This window comes from Erinaceus europaeus, chromosome 15 (assembly GCF_950295315.1).
Source record: "Erinaceus europaeus chromosome 15, mEriEur2.1, whole genome shotgun sequence".
NCBI lineage: Eukaryota > Metazoa > Chordata > Mammalia > Eulipotyphla > Erinaceidae > Erinaceus > Erinaceus europaeus.
The window spans coordinates 4,027,043-4,034,863 of NC_080176.1; positions in this window are offsets into that span (position 1 = coordinate 4,027,043).

Here is a 7,821-nt window from a genome sequence, read left to right on the forward strand (position 1 = left end):
GCTACCAAAAGCTTGAGTTTTAAAAAACTAAATGCCTTGGGGCCAGGTGGTGGCGCACCTGCATAAGAGCGCACACATTACAGAGCTCAAGGACCCGGGTTCAATCCCCTGGTCCCCACCTGCAGGAGGAAAGCTTCATGAGTGGTGAAGCAGGGCTGCAGGTGTCTCTCTGCCTCTCTCCTCTTTCTCCCTCTCCCTTCTCAGTTTCTCTCTGTCTCTATGCAATAATAAATAAAGATACAAATTTAAAAAAACTAAATGCCTTATTATGCGAGCATCAAGGGCGCTGTAAGCACTGTTAAGCTCTGGTTTATGGTGGTCCGGGGCTTGAACCTGCGGCCTATGGTGCCCGTGGCATGAAAGTCTTGCATAAAAAACTTTGTTGGGTTGTCCGGCAGGTGGCGCAGTGGTAAAGCTTTGGACTCTTCAAGCATGAGGTCCCGAGTTCAGTCTCCCGCAGCACATGTGCCAGAGTCATGTCTGGTTCTTTCCTCCTATCTTTCTCATAAAAAAAAAAAAAAAAAAAAACACTTTGCTGGGGTGGAGGTCGCAGCATAATGGTTATGCACAGAAACTCATGCCTGAGGCTCCAAAGTTGCAGGTTCAGGCTGGGTGGTGGCACCTGGTTAAGCACACACATTACAATGCACAAGGACACATGGACCTAGGTTCGAGCCTCGGGTCCCCACCTGCAGGGGCAAAGCTATCAGGTGGCTGCAGGTGGCTCTTGTCTATCTCTGTCTTCCCCTTCCCTCAGGTTCTGTCTGTCTCTATCCAATAAATAAAGATAATTTTTTAAAGTTTTATTTATTTTATTATGTTTATTTTTTTTAATATTTATTTATTCCCTTTTAGTGCCTTGTTGTAGTTATTATTGTTGTTATTGATGTCGTTATTGGATAGGACAGAGAGAAATGGAGAGCCAAGGGGAAGACGGGGAGAGAAAGACACCTGCAGACCTGCTTCACCGCCTGTGAAGCGACTCCCCTGCAGGTGGGGAGCTGGAGGCAGGAACCGGGATCCTTTTTTTTTTTTAATTTTTAAAATATTTATTTTATTTATTCCCTTTTGTTGCCCTTGTTGTTTTATTGTTGTAGTTATTATTGTTGTTGTCGTCGTTGTTGGATAGGACAGAGAGAAATGGAGACAGGAGGGGAAGACAGAGAGGAGGAGAGAAAGACAGACACCTGCAGACCTGCTTCACCGCCCGTGAAGCGACTCCTCCTGCAGGTGGGGAGCCGGGGTTCGAACCGAGATCCTTATGCCGGTCCTTGTGCTTTGCACCACCTGCGCTTAAGCCGCTGCGCTACCGCCGGACTCCGGACTCCCCTTATTATGTTTATTTAATGGATAGAGACAGTCAGAAGGAAGGGTTGATAGGGAGAGAGACAGACACCTGCAGCGCTGCTTCACCACTCATGAAACTTTACACCTGCAGGTGGGGATCAGGGGGCTCAAACCTGAATCTTTGGACACTGTAATATGGGCGCTCAACCAGGTGCACCACCACTCGGCACCCCTCAAAAAAGTCTTTAAAAAATGCTTGTTTTATGAGCAAGATCAGAGCACTGCTCAGTCGTTTGCATGCTTTGATGGAACCCCTGACCTCACGCAAAATACCTGCTTTTTTCAGTGCCATCTCCTAGCCACTTAAACACCTGGAGGATGAGACAGTGGCTAAAGCATTCAATTCTTTTTTTTTTTTAATAATTTATTTCTTTATTGGGGAATTAATGTTTTACATTCAACAGTAAATACAATAGTTTGTACATGCATAACATTCCCCAGATTCCCATTTAACAATACAACCCCCACTATGTCATTTATCATCCTTCATGGACCTGTATTCTCCCCACCCACCCACCCCAGAGTCTTTTACTTTGGTGTATAAAGCATTCAATTCTGAAGCATGGGCTCCTGGAGTTTGACTTCCAGCATTGTATATGCCAGAGTGATGTGTTGGTTCTCTCTCATAAATCTTTTACAAAATATTTAACTATTATTAATATTTTTAATAAGAGAAATACAGAGAGAGGGCCAGAGCACTGCACAGATACGGGTTATGGTGGTGTTGGGGATTGAACCTGACATCTCAGAATCGTAGGCATGAAAAGACTTTTTGCATAACTATTATGTTCTCTCAGCCTCATGGTTGAGAATGCTGTATCCACTGAGCCACCTCCTGGACCATGATAATAAACATTTTTTAAGTAAAAATTAAATTAGGAAGCCTGGTGGTGGTGCAACGGGTTAAGCACACATGGCAGGAAGTTCAAGGACCGGCATAAGGATCCTGGTTCAAGTCTCTGGCTCCCCACCTGCAGGGGAGTCGCTTCACAGGCGGTGAAGCAGGTCTGCAGGTGTCTGTCTTTCTCTCCCCCTCTCTGTCTTTCCCTCCTCTCTCCATTTCTCTCTGTCCTGTCCAACAACAATGTCCAACAGCAATAACAACAAAAATAACAATAATGATAAACAACAAGGGCAACCAAAGGAGAAAATAAAAATAATAATAAATGTGAGCAGAGACTAGAACAGTAATGCATCATTCCCCAGTAACTTCTAGTCAGGTGATTTTAGAAGCATAGGCCAGGACCCCTCTAATGAGAATTTTGAAAGCATGTACCATCCATGTTCAGTGACTGCTTTCTGGCTTCTCCATGGTGATTCACTTCAAAAGAACCCATGTAAGGTCAGGCCGCTGTCAGCACAGTCTTTCCCGGAGGCTTCTCTGTAACCCTACTAATACTAGCTCTTCACTCCTGAGGTGGCTGCCATTTGCCAGTCCATTCCCTAAGGGTTCTCTGCATTCTCCCCAATAAGTAGCCTTCTCCACTAGCCCCTAAAACAAAACCATCCCTGCAAAGGGAAGGGTTTTTGTCATTCATTACTATGAGGAAATAGGTGGAAGGCTGAACATCCTTGAAAATGAGGAAGTCACAAAGCTGGCCGAGTTTTCCTTTGAGTGTCTTCTAGTTCCTAACACACTCTGATGTAGTAAATGGAAGTCCGTGTGCTTCTTGCCCTTAGCTTCTACTTCTTCCTCCTCCGCCTCTTCTTCCTCCTCTTCTTTTTCTTCTTCTTTTATTGCCACCAGGGATATCGCTGGGGCTCAGTGAGAGCACTATGAATCTACTGCTCCTGGTGGCCATTCCCCTCCCTTTTTTTTTTTTTTCCTGATTTTTATTAGGACAGAGAGAAATTGAGAGAGAACGGGGAGATAGAGAGGCAGAGAAAGATAGACACTTAGAGACCTACTTCATCCCCTGCAGATAGAAGCGACCCCCTGCAGAAGGGGAACAGGGCTTGAACCTGGGTCTTTGAGCTTGGTAATATGTGTGCTTAATTAGGTCCACCATAGCCTGGCTCCCTCTACCCCCCCCCCCCTCCCCAGAGCACTGCTTAGCTTTGCAGTGTGGAGAAATGAACCTGGGATCTGGAACTTTGGAACCTCAGGCATGAAAATCTTTTACAAAGGAATCAGGCAGTAGCGCAGCAAGTTAAGTGCATGTGGCACAAAGCACAAGGACCAGCATAAGGATCCCGGTTCGAGCCCCCAGCTCCCCACCTGCAGGGGAGTCGCTTCACAGGCGGTGAAGCAGGTCTGCAGGTGTCTGTCTTTCTCTCCATCTTCCCCTCCTCTCTCCATTTCTGTCTGTCCTATCTAACAAAGACGACATCAATAACAATAGCAATAATAAAACAACAAGGGCAAACAAAGGGAATAAATAAATATTTTAAAAAGAAAAATTTTTTTTAATCTTTTATATAAAAAAAAGAAAGTATTTTACAAAACCATTATGCTACCTCCCCTGTCTTTATTATTATTAAATATTTGCTTTAATTTTGGATAGAAACAGGGAAAAAATAAGAGGGAAGGGAAAATTGACGGGGAGAAAGACAGCTGGAGCACTACTTCAACACTTGTGTTCACCCAGGAGCTTGAACCAGAAAGAAAGCTTAAACCAGACTCATTTTATTTTATTAGAAAGGTAGGAGCGAGAGAGAGAGAGAAAGAACCAGACATCATTCTGGTACATGTGCTGCTGGGGATTGAACTCAGGACCTCCTGTTTGAGAGTCCAATGCTTTGTCTACTGTGCCACCTCCTGGACCACGAACCAGATTCTTTTTTAGGTAAAAAGAAAGATAGACACCTGCAGACCTGTTTTACCACTTATGAAGCGTCCCCACTGCAGGTGAGGAGCTGGGGGCTCAGATCCTTGCATGGGTCCCTGTACTTAGTACTGTGGGTGCTTAACTGAACCACATTCTTCTTTAAAAATATTTATTTATTTACTTATTTATTTATTATTGGAAAGAGACAGAATTTGAGAGGGTAGGGAAAGCTGAGAGAAGGAAAGAGAGACACCTGCAGCCCTACTTCACTACTCATGAAGCTTTCCTCCTGCAGGTGGGGACCAGGGGTTTGAACCCAAATCTTTGCACATGTAATGTGTGTACTTAACCTGGTGCATTACCACCTGGTCCTTGAACCAGGTTCTTATGCTTGGTAATGTATGAGGTCAACTGGGTGAGCCACCACTCATCCCCTCTCTGTCTTTTTTTTTTTTTTTTTGCCTCCAGGGTTATTGCTGGGGCTCAGTGCCAGCACTACAAATCCACTGCTCCTGGAGGCCATTTTTCCCATCTTGTTGCCCTTGTTATTATTGTTATTGTTGTCATTGCTGTTGTTGTTGGCTAGGACAGAGAAATGGAAAGAGGAGGGGAAGACAGAGAGGGGAAGAGAAAGACAGACACCTACAGACTTTCTTCACTGCCTGTGAAGTGACCCTCTGCACATGGGGAGCTGGGGGCTTGAACTGGATCCTTACGCCAGTCCTTGTGCTTTGTGCCATGTGTGCTTAACCTGTTGTGCTACCACCCAGCCCCCCTTAGTCATTTTTGTTATTGTTGTAATTGTTATTGCTGTCGTCATTGTTGGATAGGACAGAGAGAAATGGAGAGAGGAGGGGAAGATAGAGGGGGAGAGAAAGACAGACACCTGCAGACCTGCTTCACCGCCTGTGAAGCGACTCCCCTGCAGGTGGGGAGCCAGGGGTTTGAACCAGTATCCTTACACTGGTCCTTGCGCTTTGCATCACTTGTGCTTAACCTGCTGCGCTACCACCCGACTCCCCCTCTTAGTCATTTTTAAGAGTAGGAAAGTTATGTGAAATTTATTCATCAGGTTGTGTAGTCATCATTGCTTGCTGGTAGTCTGAGTGGTGGATCACTGCCATTCTTCACAGAACTCTTTCCATCTTATAGAATGGAAACTGTTCCCATCCATGACTCTATGCCCTGCATTCGTCTCTGACAACTACTGTGCTGCTTCCCATCACTGTGATTAGGTGCTATTGCTCCTCCCTCCCTCCCACCCTTCTTTCTTCCCTCTCTCCTTTCCTCCCTCCCTCCATCTGAAAAAGTTAGTCAGGAGCTGTGAAGTCCCAGAGTTGACTAAAGAAGAAAGTGATTCTTAACTTGACTAGTAGGTTAGGTGGTCAGTTGGACCTTTAAGAACTTAAAAAGGGAGGGGGGGTTTGAGGCAGTTGGGCAGTAGCGCAGCAAGTTAAAAGCAGGTGGCACAAAGTGCAAGGCTGGAGTTAAGGGTCCCGGTTCGAGCCCCCGGCTCCCCACCTGCAGGGGAGTCGCTTCACAAGCGGTGAAGCAGGTCTGCAGGTGTCTTTGTCTCCCCCTCTCTGTCTTCCCCTCCTCTCTCCATTTCTCTCTGTTCTATCCAACAACGACGACATCAATAACTACAACAATAATAATTACAACAACAGAAAAAAAAAAAGGGCAACAAAAGGGAAAATAAGATTTTTTAAAAAGACTGAAGAAAAAAAAAAACTTAAAAAAGGGCAGAGGGTAAATAGCATAATGGTTATCAAAGGGACTCTCATACCTGAGGCTCCAAAGTCTCTGGTTCAATCCCCCACACCACCATAAGCCAGAGTTCAACAATGCTCTGGCATTGTTGAACAAAACAAGAACTTAAGGAAAACAAACAAACAAAAAGAATTTAAGGTAGAAGGAGTGGAGCAGTGGCACAATGAGCTAAATGCACATAGTGCGAGGACCTGTGCAAGGATCTCAGTTCGAGCCCCAGCTCCCCACCTGCAGAGAGTTCACTTCACAAGTGTTGACGCAGGTCTGCCAATGTCTATCTATTTCTCTCCCTCTCCTTTTAATTTTTTTTAAAGATTTTATTTATTAATGAGAAACATAGGAGGAGAGAGAAAGAGCCAGACATCACTCTGGTACATGTGCTGCTGGGGATTGAACTCAGGACCTCATGCTTGAGAGTCCAATACTTTATCCACTGTGCCATCTCCCGGACCACTAATTTTTTTATTGTCTTTATTTATTTATTGGATAGAGACAGCCAGAGGAGGAGGGGGAGATAGAGAGGGAGAGAGTCAGAGAGATACCTGCAGCCCTGCTTCACCACTTGGGTGAAGCTTTCCCCTGCAGTTGGGGACCGGGGACTTGAACCTGGGTCCTTGTGCACTGTAACATGTACGCTCAGCCAGGTGCACCACCTCCCGGCCCCCTCTCTCTTTTTTTTTTTAAGCTTTTTTTTCTTTTTTAAAGATTTTATATATTTATTAATGAGATAAATAGGAAGAGAGAGAAAGAACCAGACATCACTCTGGTACATGTGCTGCCGGGGATCGAACTCAGGACCTCACGCTTGAGACTCCAACACTTTATCCACTGCATCATCTCCAGGACCATTCTTTCTCCCTCTCTATCTCCCCTTCACCCTCTCAATTTCTCTGTCCTGTCAAATAAAGCAGAAAGCAAAAAAAGAATAAATGGCCACCAGGAGCCATGGATTCATAGTGCGAGCACTGAGCCCCAGTCATAACCCTGGAGGTGAAAAATACTGAGGGTCGGGCAGTAGCACAGCAGGTAAAGCACACATGGCCCAAAGTGTAAGCACCGGCATAAGGATCCCGGTTCAAGTCCCCAGCTCCCCACCTGCAGAGGGGTCACTTCACAGGCGGTGAAACAGATTTGTCTGTCTTGTCTTGTTATTGTCATCGTTATCGTCTGTTGCCCCCCCCATCTTCCTTCCTCTCTTGATTTCTCTCTGTCCTATCCAACAACAATAGCAATGATAATAATAATGACAACAACAAGGACAACAAAATGGGAAAATGGCCTCCAGGAGCAGTGGATTCATAGTGCAGGCACCGAGCCCTAGAGCCCTAGAGATAACCCTGGAGGCAAGGAAAAAAAAAAAAAACACCTTGCATTATGAGGTGACTTGTAGCTGACCAGACCAAATTTGTTTGTTTTTGCCAATAGGGTTATTACTGAGACTTAGTGCCTGCAGGATTCCGTAGTTCCTGACAGTCTTTGTTTTTTATTTATTTATTTGTTTATTTATTAGAAAGAAGAAGAGAAATAACCAGCCATCACTCTGGTACATGTGCTGCTAGGAATCAAACTCAGAAACTCATACTTGACAGTTCAGTGTTTTATCCACTGTGCCACCTCCAGGACCACACAGTCTTTGTTTTGTTTTGTTTTTCAATATTTTATTTATTTATTCACTTTTGTTGCCCTTGTTGTTTTATTGTTATCATCGTTGTTGGATAGGACAGAGAGAAATGGAGAGAGGCAGGGAAGGCAGAGAGGAAGAAAGACACCTACAGACCTGCTTCACTGCCTGTGAGGCAACCAACCTGCAGGTGAGAAGCCGGGGGCTCAAACCAGGATCCTTATGCCGGTCTTTGCGCTTTGCGCCACCTGTGCTTAACCCACAGTCTTTGTTTTTAATAAATGAAGAGGAAGCCCTTCTCTAGTGAATATT